The sequence below is a fragment of the Canis aureus genome, chromosome 5 (assembly GCF_053574225.1).
Source record: "Canis aureus isolate CA01 chromosome 5, VMU_Caureus_v.1.0, whole genome shotgun sequence".
NCBI classification, from domain to species: domain Eukaryota; kingdom Metazoa; phylum Chordata; class Mammalia; order Carnivora; family Canidae; genus Canis; species Canis aureus.
The window spans coordinates 17,141,184-17,157,683 of NC_135615.1; the positions used below are offsets into that span (position 1 = coordinate 17,141,184).

A 16,500-nucleotide genomic window follows, 5' to 3' on the forward strand; every position below is an offset into this window, starting at 1 on the left:
TTTATGAAGTCGTTGGGGGTGAAGTGCTTTATTTCTAACAGCCTATTTCAGAATCTCATGGCAATGACAAGAAGAGCAAATAGAATAGTAAGGCAGCCAGAGTTAAGGGACTGTGGTTCCCAGGTGAGTTAGGGTTCACTCCCTTCTAAACTGGCTAGGATAACACAGGGCTTGCCTACTGTGGTCTGAGAGTTCAGATTACGTATCTCAACTTTCAAAGTCTAAGTCACATCTTGAAATTCTGTCACATTCCTTTCGTATAATTCCTGCATTATTAGCTGAGTTTTCCAATTTGTATCTCCTGAATTTCTTTCCGTATGCTGCCCTTTTTGGTTTTGGCTTTTGTTAATGCTTTATTTATTTAGTCGTTTGGATTCTAAGTTCTTCTTGTCAGGGAGTTTTCCCATAGATCTGTTTACAGCATGGTGCATTCTAAGTAACGAATGTCTCATATGGACTACAGAGTAAAACGAGAAAAAGAAAAAAAAAAAGTTACGCATCATTTTGCCAAGAGTGAAAACATTTTATGCCTTTTCTCTGCGCAGGACAATTTCCCTCTGAATTTATGCAGCATTTAAAAAATACCCAGGAGTCCTCTCTAAAGCTAAGCGATGTTAAAGACTAGCTGTTATTCATCATGTTCAGACGAGAAAGAATCGCTCCCATCTGGCAAAGAAACCCAGGTACGGGGGCTCCGCGCTTCGGGGAGGCTGCAGGTCTGTAAAGCAGCCGGTTCCTCAGCCACCTGGGAGCAGAGCGGCGGGGCGGAGCTTCCGATGATTGACGGGCGAGGGGGAGGAGCTACAGCGTTCCGACCAATCGGAGTCCTGCTTTGTTTTCTCCTATCGACCAACGAGGGAGCTCCTCTGGCGAGGCTGCCCTCTATCGCAGCCTATCAGCAGGCGCCTTTTACGAAGCGTCCGCGGAGCTCCCGCCCCGCGGGCGGAGCGGCCCCTCCTCGCCCCGCCCCTCCGGCCGCGGCCCCGCCCCGCCGCGGGAGGGGGCCGAGTCGGTTACTCCCGGCCCTGGAGGTGGGGGCCGGGCTCCCGCCGGGCTCGTGCGTCCTGCGCCCGCCGAGGCGGTGCCGAGCCCGCTGGCTGCCGATCGTCCTCCGCCGCGGCTGCGGTTGCTGCCTCTTCGCCTCCCGAGCCGGGGCCGCAGGGGCCGGAGCGGTCGCGCCTCCCGCGGGCCACGGCTGCCCGGAGCAGGTAACGGGGCGCCGGGGCTGCAGCGCCTGTCGGGGCCCCGGTGCGGCGCGGGCGCTGGGGGCTTTTCCCCGGCTGCTCCCTCAGGGCCGGGCCGCGTCCCCGTCCCCGGGAGCCTCCCGCCGGCCTCGAGACGCTTCCGCCCGGGAGTCGGCGGCGGCGGCGGCGACACCTTGCGGGGAGGTGGGGGCGGGGCCGGGCGGGGGGCCGGGGGGAGGGGTGGGGGCGCTGCGGGCGGGACCGCGGGGGACTGGGCGGCGGGCGGCTGGGCCAGCCGGGGGCGCGAGGACGTGCAGGTGGAGCACGACTGCGGAGTTGAGCCAGTCGGGCTCGCGACGGAAAAGGACCTGCTGATAAGTAGCGATAAGCTGAGTGCCCCTTCTTCTTCTTTTTTTTTTTTTTTTCCTTTCTAAAGCCAGAAAGGTGTCTTGGGTATCGTTACATATTTTCCGGAGGCAGGCGCATTGCAGTGCCATTTACACATCATCACACTGTACTTACTATTTATTATTTTTAAAACCAAGGAGCAGTCTTTAACGTGAACTAGTTTGGGGACTTTTCCTTCAGTGACAAGTAGACCTAGCAGCGTGAGTCACCTTTGTCTGGGCTCCAGCGGGGAACTGAGCGATGGGGTGAGGGGGAGGAATGTGGATGAGGAATGCCTGCGCAGGTGTGGAGGGACCGTGGGGGTGGAACCTTGTTTCTGTCACTCTGTCATGGAGGGGAGTACAATCGTGAATCTTTTTTCTTCTAATTTCTAAAAATATTAGCATTCAACTAATAATTAAAAAAAAGGCTTCTCTAGAAACAGTCTCCAGGTTTTAGGTTTGGGGGATGCACCTGCTTGGTACTCGTGTGGTAATACTTTGCAGACAGGCCAGGCAATTACTGATTTGCACCTCGAATTGGCCTTACCTTTTCTTTGACTTGCTGAGTACCGTTTTCTTCCCCATTCACTATTTGTTAACCAGGGAAATGGTGAAGGTCACCGGGTTTCAGCAGTGATGGCACAGTGAGAACTCTTGGAGCAGTGTTCTCTCCTTCTGGGTGCACTCGGCTTCTACAAACCAGTACAGGTTTTCCCTGCTATGTGAAAATAGAGCGTTCCTATGAAATCTTTTCTTAACGGAACTGCTGCGAAGCAAAAAAAAAAAAAAATAAAAAAAATAAAAACAAACAAAAAAAACCCCACTCACTATTAATGTATACGGGAAATTTTTTTAGTAATTTTTTTAGTGTTCTAGATTCCCAAAAAACCTCTTAGGCTTTTCTGATACCTTAGGGCACATTTTGCTGATGGACGCATAAAATAAGTCAAGATACAGCGCAGATGCTCAGACACAGGTCAAGGCTGCTGCGGCTTGATGCTGAGATGCTGAGTGTTCTCAAGGAAGGAGCTTGGCACCGCCACTCTTTCTGTTCCGGGTGTGTGCAGCCTCTATACCAGCTGATGCAAAATAAACCTCTTTGGGTTTCTTTCAGTTAGTGAAAACAGATTCTAAGGTCTGTCGCATAAGCAAAGTAGAGTAACACGAACTTGTGAAAAACGGGAGATACCTGTATTTCCATTTACTCCTTTTCTTGGGAGGCAGGTAGTGAATATCATGCCCATTTTACAAATATATAAAGTGGAAGCCCCAGAGATGAAGAGAATTCTGCCCAGGTCCCTCGACTCCTACCTTATTTTATACTCATAATGGATTTAATCTCGGATCTCCTAAGGTTCCCACCATCAGGCAAGCTTCTGTATTGATCACATGGTACAAAAGTCACAGATGGAGATGCTTATTTCCAAGTAAAAAAAATAGCGACTCTTAGGTTTTTGTTTTTTGTTTTTTCCTCCTCGAGGTTGCTGAGATAGTTTAAATCACACCAGAAAGGTAATTTTTCACACAGGCAAAACAAAACAAATTCGTAGTGGTGCTATGTGAAAATCTCTATTTTAAATTTTGGGAAGTTTTCCAAATGGGAGAACCGTATCTTATTTATGCTTGCATCTGTAACTTAGCAGTGGACTGCAGTACTGTTTTCTGAGTTGATTAGAAATACTATGCATAAGGCAAATAAAAATGAAGCGTGATGCATTCTGGTCATGACTTACAACTTCTTTTTGCGGAAAGTTAACTATAAATTTAGGAGAAAAGTTGAAAATAAAAATCATTTATTCTTCAATTAGAATAGTGCAAGCAAGGGAGTTTGGGGGTTAATGGAGAGTAGGCTTAGATGGATAGTTGGGAAGAACCTCTCAAATAGTGTCAAGGCTTGGGGAATGCTGGACAATTGCTAGGTTATGTTACACTTATTAATCATCAGGAACTTGAAACTGTCTTATGAGTTAGTGAATGGAACTGTTGTAATCTTTAAGTAGTCCCTTTGCCTGGCAGATGCATCTGTGGCCTGTAACATGCCCATTTTGACATAACTTATTCTTCTAGGATATAAGGTTCTGCTTCCACAAGCCCTGACAGTCTGTCTCTGATTTATTTGTTTTTGCATCAATGTCTTAATTTTTACTCTCCTGTCAAAATTTCGAGTGCCCAAAGATTTCCATTAAGAAACCCTTATCGATCTATTAGTTTGCACAGGAAATGACTCTACTCTTCTTATGAACACAGCCCTCTTGCAATGTGGGGGACTGGAAAGAGATTTAGGCTATTTGTATAGTATTTGTTGTACTCTTACCTAGGGTTTCTGTCCTTTAAAAGAATATTAATTACAAAGTTACACAACCTCCACTAGGTGGTGCACTGGGTGCTGCTCAATAGAGAGTTCAGTCAGATTCCCCACCCACCCCTTATTATAAGCATTTCACTAAGATACAGATGTATTGTAACAGTTTCTGTTGTGATTACAAGTCAGACAGAATTGCAATAAGTGATTTGTTAGTTTCATTAAGTAAGATTACTTGGAAGGAAACAACAGTTTAATTTAAAGTGAAGGACACTATTAGGAATTTTAGAAATATCTTTTAAAAAGCCGATTCTCTCTGTGATCAGGAACCCACACCAGAGTGTGGATTTTTGGTCCTTATTTATGTACACTTGGAGGTTTTTTAAAAAACGGCTGTGTTTAAATCTTATGTGAACTATGAGCTATTTGAGCATAGTTTCATGTTTTGCTTTCATTGATCGCTGATTCCTTAGAAGAAGTAGAATCAAGTGGGTACAAATAACAAGATTACTCAAATCTTGAATATGACCGAATACTTAAGTTATACATTTTTTTTTTCTCCAGGCATGTAACAAAGTTTTGTTTTTTGTTTTTTCCTTTCTTGAATGCTCGCATAATCTATTTAGGAGAACATTATTATCAGCTTACTATTAAAGGAGAGGGGAGCATCCTCCCTCTGATTGTAAGAGCTAGCAGGCTTGTTTGTTACTGATTAATTGCTGTTATTGATGGTTACAGAAGGGGAATGAGAAGACATAGCTGTTACTTTCATAAGAAATACCAGATTTAGGTATAGAAATAGCAATGTTGGTGGAGGAATTAGGACTCGTTGGGATGATTGCATTTTGGGAGATTTTTACAGAAATCTTTGGGCCTTTAAAAGGCAGGAAAAGAATTTAAATGGGAAGGTGTGAAGGCAGTTGGTGTGAGTGTGTTTCAGTTCCAGTGAACTCTGTGAGAAGGGCCTTGGTAATTTGTTTCTTGGAAACAGCTGTTGTTCTCAGGGGGGGTTTTGATGGTGCTTTGGGAGAGGGAAAATCAGTTTTCTTCTAGGAGGGTAGTTCTTGCCAGTGCTGCCAATCCTTGGGTGAGCTTGGGCATGGAAAGGTGGATGATTGTTAAGTAACCAGGCAGATTAAAAACTGCCTGATTGGGGCCTTCTCAGAGCACTTTGCACCATTGACGACTTGAATCAAGTCAATATGCATCTCAAGTCAGGTTTCTTTTTCAAGATTTTATTTATTTTTTATTAATGAGAGGCACAGAGAGGCAGAGGGAGAAGCAGGTTCCCTTCAGGGAGCCTGATGTGGGATTCGATCCCGGGACCCTGGGATCACACCCTGAGCTGAAGGCAGATGCTCAACTACTGAGCCACCCAGGTGTCCCTTAAGTCAGGTTTCTAGCTATCCCATGGTACAGAGTTGGGCAAGTTAACTCTTTAGTCTTCAGTTTTTAATTTTTAAAATAAGAATCCTGAGCTTTATAAAATTAATAATTTGAGTATGCAAGTGAATAGCTTAAAAGAATTATTTGGCACATAGCAGGTTCTCTAATTATGGTAGGTGCTTGAATCCATACACACTTCTGAAACTGTCTTCCACTACCTTAAAAAAAAAGGTGTTAATAGGCAAATTTAAGTACACATGGAGTTCTGTTATTCAAGTTGAAGACTTGAGTTGGGATAGGAAAGGAGGCTCCTGTTCTAGGTATGGCATTCAGATAGGATGCCATAAAGGGTGGTCTAGGCAAGGGGCTGGGATGATGTGAGCAGTTTTTGGATTAGTATATGTATGCACTAGTGTATCTGATTAACTTGACTCATGATAAAGCATATTTGGGAGACGGTGCCAGTATATGTTTATTTAACAAATATTTCTGAAGGTTATAACATTTTCCTTTTTTTCTTTTTTTTGCAATTGGAAGTTTGTTGAAGGGGTATTGAAAAAATTTGGAGTTGAGCCAAGGATAAAAAGGCTTGTGGGGCTTTGGACCAAGATTTTTCAAGCTTCTGCTACTGATACCCAAAACATTTTTGTCCTCTTCCTAATATGGCTTCTGATTCAACTTCTGAAGATTCTCTTTGGACCTCTGTGCTTTTTTCATGTTTGGAATTTAAAATCTAGTTCCTAGTAAGGCCCCTCAGAGTAGACTTTTTTTTAGATGGTTGAATCAGGGTATAGACAGAACATTTTGTCAGGTTGGGAAAGGAGTCTCTGTGTCTTGAGAAAATGAATGAATATTATTTTGATTTATTTAGAATCATTTTAAATTGGACCAAAAGTTTACATTGTGAAATTTCGAAAAACAGTGATCATGTCCTGTTTAACTAAATACATACATTAAGTGTGAAAACCAGACCCGTGGTTCTCAAGCCTTTGCGTGCCTCCAGCTCACCAGGAGGGCTTGTTAAAACTTAGGTAGCTGCCTCTACTTTTACAGTTTGATTTAGTGGGTCTGTGGGTGAGCCCTGAGAGTGTGCCTTTTTTTTTTTTTTTTAAAGATTTTATTTATTCGTGAGAGAGACACAGAGGCAGAGACATAGGCAGAGGGACAAGCAGGCTTCCTGCGGGGAGCCTGATTCGGGACTTGATCCCTGGACCCCAGGATCATGAACTGAGCTGAAGGCCGACACTTAACCACTGAACCATCCAGGTGTCCCTGCCTTTCTGTTAAGCTGCAATGTTGATGCTCTGGCCCAGGGATCACACTCTGAAAACCATGGAGAAGGTGCCGGGGGAATAGAAGCATAGTGGTTAAGAAAACAGGCTTTGAAGTTTGAAAGATCTGTATTTGAATCCTTGCTCAGTCACCGTCACCTTTATTTCCTCTGTTCTAAAGTAGAAATACAGTATCGTGTGGCGAATATTAAATGAACTGAAATGTGTTTAAAACCTATAGAATAGTGTCTGCGAGGTGGCAAAATATAATAAATGTTGGCTTTTAATCCTAAAAAAAAAAATCAAGGATATAAAGTAAATAGAATCCTGTATCTTATAAAGTTGAGGTATGCTCCTTAAGGATAGAAACTTTGAATTAAAAAACCTTTTTTTAAAGATTTGATTTATTTGTGTTTGTGCCTGTGTGTGAGAGAGAGTGCGCCGCAGACAAGCAGAGGAGCAGAGGCAGAGGGAGAAGCAGACTCCCCGCTGAGCAGGGAGCCTGATGCAGGGCTCAATCCCAGGACCCTGAGATTGTGACTCCAGCTGAAGGCAGACGCTTAATGCACTGAGCCACCCAGGCGCCCCCAGAAACTTTTATATTTATCCTCATTTCCTAGCACTGTGCTGTGGAAAAATAGAGGAGAACTCCATTTCTATTTAACAAATGAAGGAAACATTTGTGGATCTAGTGATTTTCCAGAAACATTTTTAAGAGATGTGGAATATTAACATTGGTGGTGTGTCTTTTTTTTTTTCTCCTCCTAAAAGGTTTCTTTGGTTAAAATATGTTGGTTTTAGGATAATCACAGTAGTCCACCCTTCATATAACAGGAATTTTAAAGGTTGTTGCTGGGAGTTCAATTACAGTCAATACCTGTGAGGTAGCTTTAGAAAATAGTCTCACCTGTCGAATGGTGACAGTGTTTGAAGACCCTGAATGTAGTTCTGGGAGATTGTTCCCCTCCGTTTGCCACATGCCTGGTTCATTTTCTTTCTGGGGGTCTCTGAGAGCCCGCCTCTGTCTGGCAAGCCTCCAAAAAGTTAGTGTTGTTCCCTTTTTATTGTTTCCTCCGCTGGAATGCAGACTCTGTAAGAGCCAGGTTCAAGCATCCAGGGACTAGCATCTGCTGGTTCCATGAAGCACTGTGTGTGGCAGGGCCTCCCTCCGGCGTCAGGTGCACAGGCTGGAGTTCACGTCCCCTTCGTGGTCCGCCGTCATTATGTGGCAGCGGTCCATGGAAGCCTCTCAGCTTATTTCCTTACATATTTCTCCTTCCTCCCCTATTCCATTCTTGTTTCTCCCCCGCCTGGCATTGCACCCTCTCTGGGGCTTGTCCGTAACTTCATTTCTGCCCGATTACTATCTGGAATGGTTGTGCCAGTTCGCCCTGGTGCCAGGTGTCCTTCCCCCACATTCTCGCTAGCACTTGATATTTTCTGACCTTATAATTTTTTCATCTGATGCAACAGATGGAGCGAATTGGGCACAAAGTGATACATTTACTGTTCGGATTTGCAATTCTCTGATTACTAATGCAGTCCAGTATCCTGTCATATACTTTCAGCTGTGTGAGGTCCCCTTTTGTGATGTATACATTTGCATGTACATATTCTTTGCCTCTTTTTTCTATTAGATTTTTGTATCTCCCTTCCTGCTTTTCTACCCTAATTTACAAGAATTCTTTTGTATATTCTGGGTGTTAATCTGTTGGGTTTTATAGGCTGCAAATATCTTCTTAGGTTTTTTTTTTTTACACCCATTTATTGGGTTTCTTCTTGAAATCTTTTATTGAGCAGAATCTTTAATTTTGTTATAGTTAGATCCATTTTTTTCACCATCTAGGTTTTGTGTAGGAAATGTTTGTCCATTCTTAGTTAACGAAGATATGTTTGTACAATCTGTCTCCTGTTCTACTTCCACAGTGGTTTTTGTTTTGTTTTGTTTTTTTTTTTTTTGTGGTTTTTGTTTTTATTTTCAATTTTATTACTACAACCTGTTTATAGTGATTGGCATGTAGAAGTATGAGACCCACCTGTTTTCTTTTCAGATGTGTTTAAACCAGTGATTATCATTCCTGGCTTTTACATTAGCATTAACTAGGTAGATTTTAGAACCATCTGCTCCAATTTACCCCGTATCAACTGAATCAGAATCTAGAAGGAGTGGAGACCCAGCAATTGGATTTTTAAAAACCTCCTCTGGTGATCTATAACCATGGTTAAACCATATGTTAAAAAATGAAACTCAACTGATCTTATTGGCTTTATTTGGGGATGCATGCTGGGCAGTAACCCATTTAGCAAATAGAAAGGAGATCTGAGAAGGAGCTGAGAAGGAGCTATGTAAAATGAAAGACTTTTGTGTGCAGAAGGGAGTGGGATCAGGAAGTTATACTAGCAAATAAGTGGATTGGTTGTGGTAAGGTCACTTTCCTTTAGATGATAGGAGTCTAATGTCAGGCAGGTTACCTCATTCGTGCAGTTCAGGTAAGTTCCTAATGAACTGGTTTATTATTCCATTTCTGGGAGAGCTGAAACGAATTGTCTCTGGTGATGTGGGGCTTGGCATAAGTAACTCTATGTTGGACCTATTTTCTTGTTTTTAACACCTGTATCAAAGAGAGTTGTTTTTTCAATAGAATTAAAATTTTTTTCTACACTATTGTCTTATGTCTTCTTTGTCAGATTCATTCATAGGTACTTCAGGTTTGTTTCTATTGTGACTTTTTTTCTCTTTTCTCACTTTTTTTCTCTATGAGTACGTATGTCTGTTTTGATATAAACGTATTTTAGGGGCAATCTTGTTAAATTTTTATTGTATCTTAATAGCTGGTTTATCTTTTCCATGTTCTGTGAAGTTTATTTTTTAAATAATGGCCTGTTGTTTTCCTTCCAATTTTTATTACCTTTTGTATTTCCTTCATTTACTGCATTTGTCTAGCATTGTAGTGATACATTGAGAATAACAGAGATGGTGATCTCTCTATCCTATAGGACCTTAAAGGGAATTAATCTTTAGTTTTTTTTTTCCTCCCATCTTTAGTTTTACCTTTAATTGGGAGATTTGTTCTTATTATTTTTGATTTCACTTTTTTTGGGGGGGTTCTAAATATAAATTTTAGAGTATTAAATCGTTAAAAATGATAATCCCATTATATGAAAACATAAAAAAGTCTTTATGAAAAATAACTAATTAAATAAATGAGAAGAGTGACATTCAATGTTTTTATAACATTTTTAAAATTGAAATACAGTTGACTTAGGATGTTAGTTTCAGGTGTACAACATAATCCTTTGAGAATCCTGTATGTTTATGTAATACCATGGTAAGTGTGGTTACCATCTGTCAAAGGTATTACACTGATACTATTACTGTGCTGTACTGTTCATCCCTGTGACTTTGTAACTGGGACCTTGTACTTCTTTTTTTTTTTTTTTTTTTTTTAAATTTTTATTTATTTATGACAGTCACAGAGAGAGAGAGAGGCAGAGACACAGGCAGAGGGAGAAGCAGGCTCCATGCACCGGGAGCCCGACGTGGGATTCGATCCCGGGTCTCCAGGATCGCGCCCTGGGCCAAAGGCAGGCGCCAAACCGCTGCGCCACCCAGGGATCCCCGACCTTGTACTTCTTAATCGCCTTCACCTATTTCACCCACCACCTCCCTTCCCGGCAACTACAAGTTCGTTCTCTGTATTTATAAGTCTGTTTTGTTTATCCATTTGTTTTGCTTCTTAGATTACACATGTAAGTGAAATCATATGGTATTTGTCTTTCTCTGACTTATTTCACTTAGCACAATACCCTCTAGGCCCATCCATGTTGTGAATGACAAGATTGATTTCTTTCTTTCTTTCTTTCTTTCTTTCTTTCTTTCTTTCTTTCTTCTTTCTTCCTTCCTTCCTTCCTTCCTTCCTTCCTTCCTTCCTTCCTTCCTTCCTTCCTCATTTATTATATTTTTTTAAAGATTATCTATTCACGAGAAAGAGGGAGGGAGGGAGGGAGGCGGAGGGAGGCAGAGACACAGGGCAGAGGGAGAGGCAGGCTTCCTGTGGGGAGCCCAATGCAGGACTTGATCCCTGGACCCCTGGATCACGCCCTGAGCCGAAGGAAGAAGCTCAACCACTGAGCTGCTAAGACGTCCCTATTTTTTTTTTTTTTTTTAAGGCTGGGTAGTATTCCATTCTCTCTATATGCCACATCTTCTTTATTCACTCTTCTATCACTGGACACTTAGGTTGCTTCTTGGCTATTGTAAATAATGCAGCAGTGAATTAGTGTTTTTATTGTCTTTGGGTACTCAGAAGTAGAATTACTGGATCATATGGTATTTCTATTTTTAATATTTTGAGGAATCTCTATACTGTTTTCCACAGTGGCTGCAGCAATTTATATTCCTGCTAACAGTGCATGAGTGTTCTCTTTTCTCCACATCTTCACCAATGCCTATTACTTATCTTTTTGATACTAGCCATTCTGACTGGTGTAAGGTGGTATCTTATTTGTGGTTTTGATTACTGTTTCCCTGATAATTAATGGTGTTGAGCATCTTTTCATGTATCCATTGGCCGTCTGTATGTCTTCTTTGGAAAATGTCTGTTCAGATCCTTTGCGTATTTTAAAATCAGATTAGTAGTTTTTTGGTGGTGTTGTGTGAATTCTTTATATATTTTGGATATGAACTGATGAGATATATCCTTTGCATATATCTTCACTCATTTAATAAGCTGTCTTTACATTTCTTTTTTTTTTTAAGATTTTATTTATTTATTCATGAGAGACACAGAGAGGCAGAGACGCAGGCAGAGGGAGAAGCAGGCTCCGTGCAGGGAGCCCAATGTGGGACTCGACCCTGGGACTCCAGGATCACACCCTGGACTGAAGGCAGGTGCCAAACTGCTGAGCCACCCAGGGATCCTCTGTCTTTACATTGCATTGATGGTTTCCTTCGTTGTGCATTGATCTAGTTTCAATAGTTTATTCTTACTTTTGTTTCCCTTGCCTGAGGACACAATCCAGAAAAGTGTTGCTAAGGCCAATGTCTAAGAGATTACTGCCTATGTTTTGTTCTAGGAGTTTTATGGTTTCAGGTTTTACATTTAGGCGTTTATTCCATTTTGAGTTAATTTTTATGTGTGATGGTAAGGAAGTGGTCCAGTTTCATTCTTTCACATATAGCTGTGCAGTTTTCCCAGCGTCACTTATTGATGAGATGGTCTTTTCTCCTTTGTATATTCTTGCCTCTTTTATCATAGATTAATTGACCATATAAGCATGGATTTATTTTTGGGCTCCTAATTCTGTTCTATTGATCTAGATCTCTGTCTCTGTGTCAATACCATACTGTTTTGATTACTGTAGCTTTGTACTATAGTATAAAATCTGGGATTGTGATATTTCCAGCTTTGTTCATCTTTCTCAAGATTGCTCTGGCTATTTGAGATCTTTTCATGGTTCCATACAAATTTTAGGAATACTTGTCTTCTGTGAAAAATGCTGTTGGATTTTAGATGGGCATCATATTGAATCTATAGATTGCTTTGGCTAGTATGGACATTTTAACAATCATCTTCCAATTCATGAGCATGGAATACCTTTCTGTTTGTTTCATGTTCAGTTTCTTTCATCAATGTCTTATTTTCTGAGTACAGGTCTTTCACCTCTTCAATTACATTTATCCTTAGTTATTTTATTCTTTTTGATTATAGCTCCTTTTCATGTCACGTAGTAGAAGACAGCTGGATTTTTCTGTTTATTCAGTCTGTGGTAATTTGTTGTTTGGTTGGAATATATGAAGGAGATTTAGTGTTGTACAGACCTGTAATTGGAAGAGAGGAGTGTTTTAATGATCTTTTGAGGTAATCGTGGGCATTCTCTTTGATACTACATCTAAAGTCTGTGACAGTGTCTTAAAAATTTAGTTGCAGATTGGAATCTTAACCCGTATCAAACTTTTCTCATTCTGTTACATTTAATTATATTGGTATATCTTGTACTTTGACTCTTCATATGTGATTTGGCAAATATTGGTTCAGGAAATTCTGCAAGTCTCCCAAATGTTGGCACTTTTTTATGATACCATTTGAAAAAGGTCGCATTTGTTAAAATCACCTGTGATCCCATCAGAAAGCTCTTTATTGCAAAAGCTGTCATGTTGCTGGTGGCAGATAGAATTTTTTGAAAAACCCAATTTTTGCTTGAAAGCTTGAATTTTCTCATGGTCAACACATATCTTGGGTGTTTTCCTTGAAGAAAAGGAAAGGTAGGTAGGTTCATTTTATTCATTTAAAAAAGCATGTCTGCCAAATACCCAACTTTCAATACTCAGTTTGCCTTTTGGTTATTTTCTCTAAGAATGATACTTTGTGGGCGAAAACGCTGTTTGCTCAGCTTGTAAATCTCAGATGGTGCTCCTTTTCAATGAGACAACCATCATACTTCAGTGTGTGGCATAAGTTCTTAGATGTATACTTCGTATTTTGTCACAGAATATCAAGAGGACACGTATCCAAGAATAGAGATTTCAGTACAATTGTTAATTTTTCCTGTTTCATCAAGGACATTCTTATGTGAAGCTAGCATTTTTTTTTCATTGTGTTGATAGTGGGGAGGACTGCCCAGTTGGTGCCCCTGCCTTTCTTCCTTTCTTCCTGCCAGGGTGCCAGCGATTTTACACACCCTTGCTTTTAGATCATCAGTGCAGTGAGAATCCTAAGTAACCTGTCAGCATTATTATAAAAATAGTCTTGACATTGTGGATGTAGGGAAAGGTTCTTGGGGACCCCCCAGGGTTTAAGGATCACCTGAGAACAGCTGGCTCATTGTATCTCTCACAAGTACAGTTGAGGGCCAAGTTCTTAGGCTGATCTGCCTCCCCTGAGGTTGCTGAACAGATCCAACTTTTCCTTTGCTTACTTACTCCTGAAGCTATCTCTCAGGAGCAGGAACTGGCTACTTCTTGGCTTAGCTATGTGGTATTTTTCCAAGTGAGGGAAAGTTTAGTAACGCTAGGAAAGAAAATCTTTCTGAGATCAGCAACTTCAGACCTGTGTGAAGCTATTAATCTCACTGTTTTATCACAGTAATAAATAGGTCTACAAACATGCTAATACTTGATTTACTTTCCTCACCTTTTAAGATGAAGATAATCACAAAGAGAAGTTAAAGACACATCCTATACATTTATCAAGAAATATTTGTTGGGTAGTGTCATCATAATTAAGAAGAATTATAACAAGTGGTAACCTGTTGTAATGCTTTTAATTTAATGTATGGTTTAACATGTTCTTTTTATTTCCTGTAGATAGTAATCAGATCTTGATTTGATTCAGTTTCTATTTTTTTGCAGAATTGCTTCATAAGTGGTAAGGTGTACCTCTAGCTGGAGTCAGGCAATGATTATCTCTCTTTTTGTGATGTTCCTGGTCATTGATAATCATTACCTAGAGCTATTGTTTTCTTAATGATTTGTGAAATGGTGATATTTTATTTTACTTTTTAAAGATTTATTTATTTATTTATTTATTTATTTATTTATTTATTTATGATAGAGAGAGAGAGAGAGGCAGAAACATAGGTGGAGGGAGAAGCAGTCTCCACGCCGAGAGCCAGATGTGGGACTTGATCCCGGCACCCCAGGATTGCGCCCTGGGCCAAAGACAGGCGCCAAACTGCTGAGCCGCCCAGGGATCCCCAAATGGTGATATTTTAATTCTGTCTTCATTATTTATTAGGGTATTTTCATAAAGTGGAATTTCCCCACTGAGTTATTTGAGATATAGTTGTATAGAAAAGGCAGGTTGGATTTTTTTTTAAATCAATTTTCAACATTGTGAGCTGGTCCATTAGATTATAGAATGAGTCTGTTCAGGATGAGTAAATTACATTGGTCTCTCAATTGCTTTTCTTTGAAACACCAAGTGAAATTGCACTGGTTTTTAGAAATAAGTAAATCTAAAGGAAACTATTAATAAAAAACTCCTTTTGTTGTATTCCAAAAGTAACTTAATTCATTTGAAATAAAAATGTATGGTAGACACCTATTGGTGGTATTAAGAGAAATAAATTTTGCATTAAAATAAGACTTTTCTTGGGGCACCTGGGTGGCTCAGTTAGTGAAGTGTCTGACTCCTGATTTTGGCCCAGGTCATGATCTCAAGGTCGTGAGATTTTTCTTCTGAGAATAATGTGTTTAATACATGTAATTATTCTTTTACTTACATTGTATTCTGAGAGCACATTTGAAAGTGTATAAAGCATCCTTGCCATCAAAGTGTTTATAGTAGAATAAAGTAGGTAAAAAGTTGACCTTTGTTAGATAAAATTTTTTTTTACTGGCATTTCATGAGTTGAATGATAAACTAGTTATATTTATTACGATATTTCCTCCTCTCTAAAATTTATAATGTTGAGAAACAGATGACGGAAAATGAAGTTTTGCTTGGAAAAAGGACAATGATAGGTGACACTGGTTATGGGAGGGGTGGGTCAGATAGAGCTGGAGTATCTGTTGGAATTCTGGTGAGAACAGGGGAAGCCTTTCCTCCTCAACTACAGACTCTCACCCTGGTGCTGGCTGTGGCTTAAAAACAGGTCCTTCTGCTTCAGGCCAGACCTGTTTTGAGCCGATCCTCCCTTCCTGAATTCCTTCTCATGATTTGACTGATGGCTGAGTAGTACCCAGTACTTAGTACCGGGACAGAAGGTTACATAAGTACCTGTGTACATTTGTGGCTCTCCTCCTGGGAACCTGTCAACGGCTGTTGCCGATCAGCAGTAGGGTTCTTTGTAGGTCCAGCTTTTCGGGTTCTCTGGTCCACCTTTCAGAATGGTATCCGCAGTGAAGAAGTTCATTAGTGATGTACGGACAGATAGATGCTCACTCTGACCACTGAGATCTGCTCAGTTATCTTCAGTTCAGCATTGTGTACTTTACAAATGGTAGCTTAAGCGATTGTGACTCGAATTTTTCTAGATGTTTCTAATCTCCAGCTGAGTCCCAAACTGAGTAATTGAAATGACTCTTATTTTTGCATATGGAGCCTAAAACATCCCCAGGGGAAGACTGAATGGGATAGCAAGATTGCTTCCCACAATAGACATTTTTCTCTGGAACATTTTTATCTTCACAGCTGCCATTGACAGTAACCGCCATTTATTGATCCTTTAGTATTCCTGAGGCACTGCGCTGAGCCAGTGCTCCCTGACATTCACCTGTAAATGTCTTACAGCAGCCCTGGGAGGATTGTCTGTTTTCTTTTTTCTTTCTTTCTTTCTTTCTTTCTTTCTTTCTTTCTTTCTTTCTTTCTTTCTTTCTTTCTTTCTTTCTTTCTTTTCTTTCTTTCCTTTTTTTTTTTTTTTTTGATTGTCTGTTTTCTTTAACAAATGGGGAAACCCAAGGCCTGCAGTCCTGTGATTAGGCCTACTTTGCCCTGAGTCCTGTGATTAGGGAGTGACAATGCCAGGGTTTAAACTCCAGCTACCTGTTCTCCTATAGGTCAGAAACCAGTATGTGAGAATAGCCTGTGGTTTGAATTCTTACTGGAATTTTTATCTCTTTTATGCATCTGTAGTCCCTTTTTGGCTCCTTATTTTCATCTGGACAAGCACAAGTCTCACCTACTTTGGTCAGTACTCTAAATATTTTTCTACCAAAGTGTGACTCCTTGACGATGATGAGAGTTTGCTCAGAAGTCTGAGGGCGCTTCACAGAGCCACCCACTGCAAGCATGACATTGTTCTAAGGTTTTATGTTTGATCTGATAGATTATATATCACTTTCCTTGTTTAAAATGGACACTCCAGAAAGATGTGTCGTTGTCCTGCATACCCTTGAACCTCCATGGGTACCTCACTTTGAGAAACAAGTTTACAGGTCTTTGTTTTTCCAAAGGACAATAACAGGTGGACCTACAAAGAACCCTACTGCTGATCGGCAACAGCCGTTGACAGGTTCCCAGGAGGAG

At 40.7% G+C, this 16,500-nt stretch overlaps 1 protein-coding gene across 6 annotated transcripts in view; it reads left to right on the forward strand.

Moving 5' to 3' along the window:
- Nucleotides 1-1,068: 1,068 nt before the first annotated feature.
- Nucleotides 1,069-16,500, forward strand: part of LOC144313745 (MAGUK p55 subfamily member 7) — a 301,577-nt gene continuing 286,145 nt past the window's right edge. For all 6 annotated transcript variants that reach the window (XM_077896973.1, XM_077896977.1, XM_077896981.1 and 3 more), the window contains exon 1: nucleotides 1,069-1,208. The gene's annotated coding sequence lies outside the window, so the exon portion shown is untranslated. The remainder of the gene's footprint in view (nucleotides 1,209-16,500) is intronic.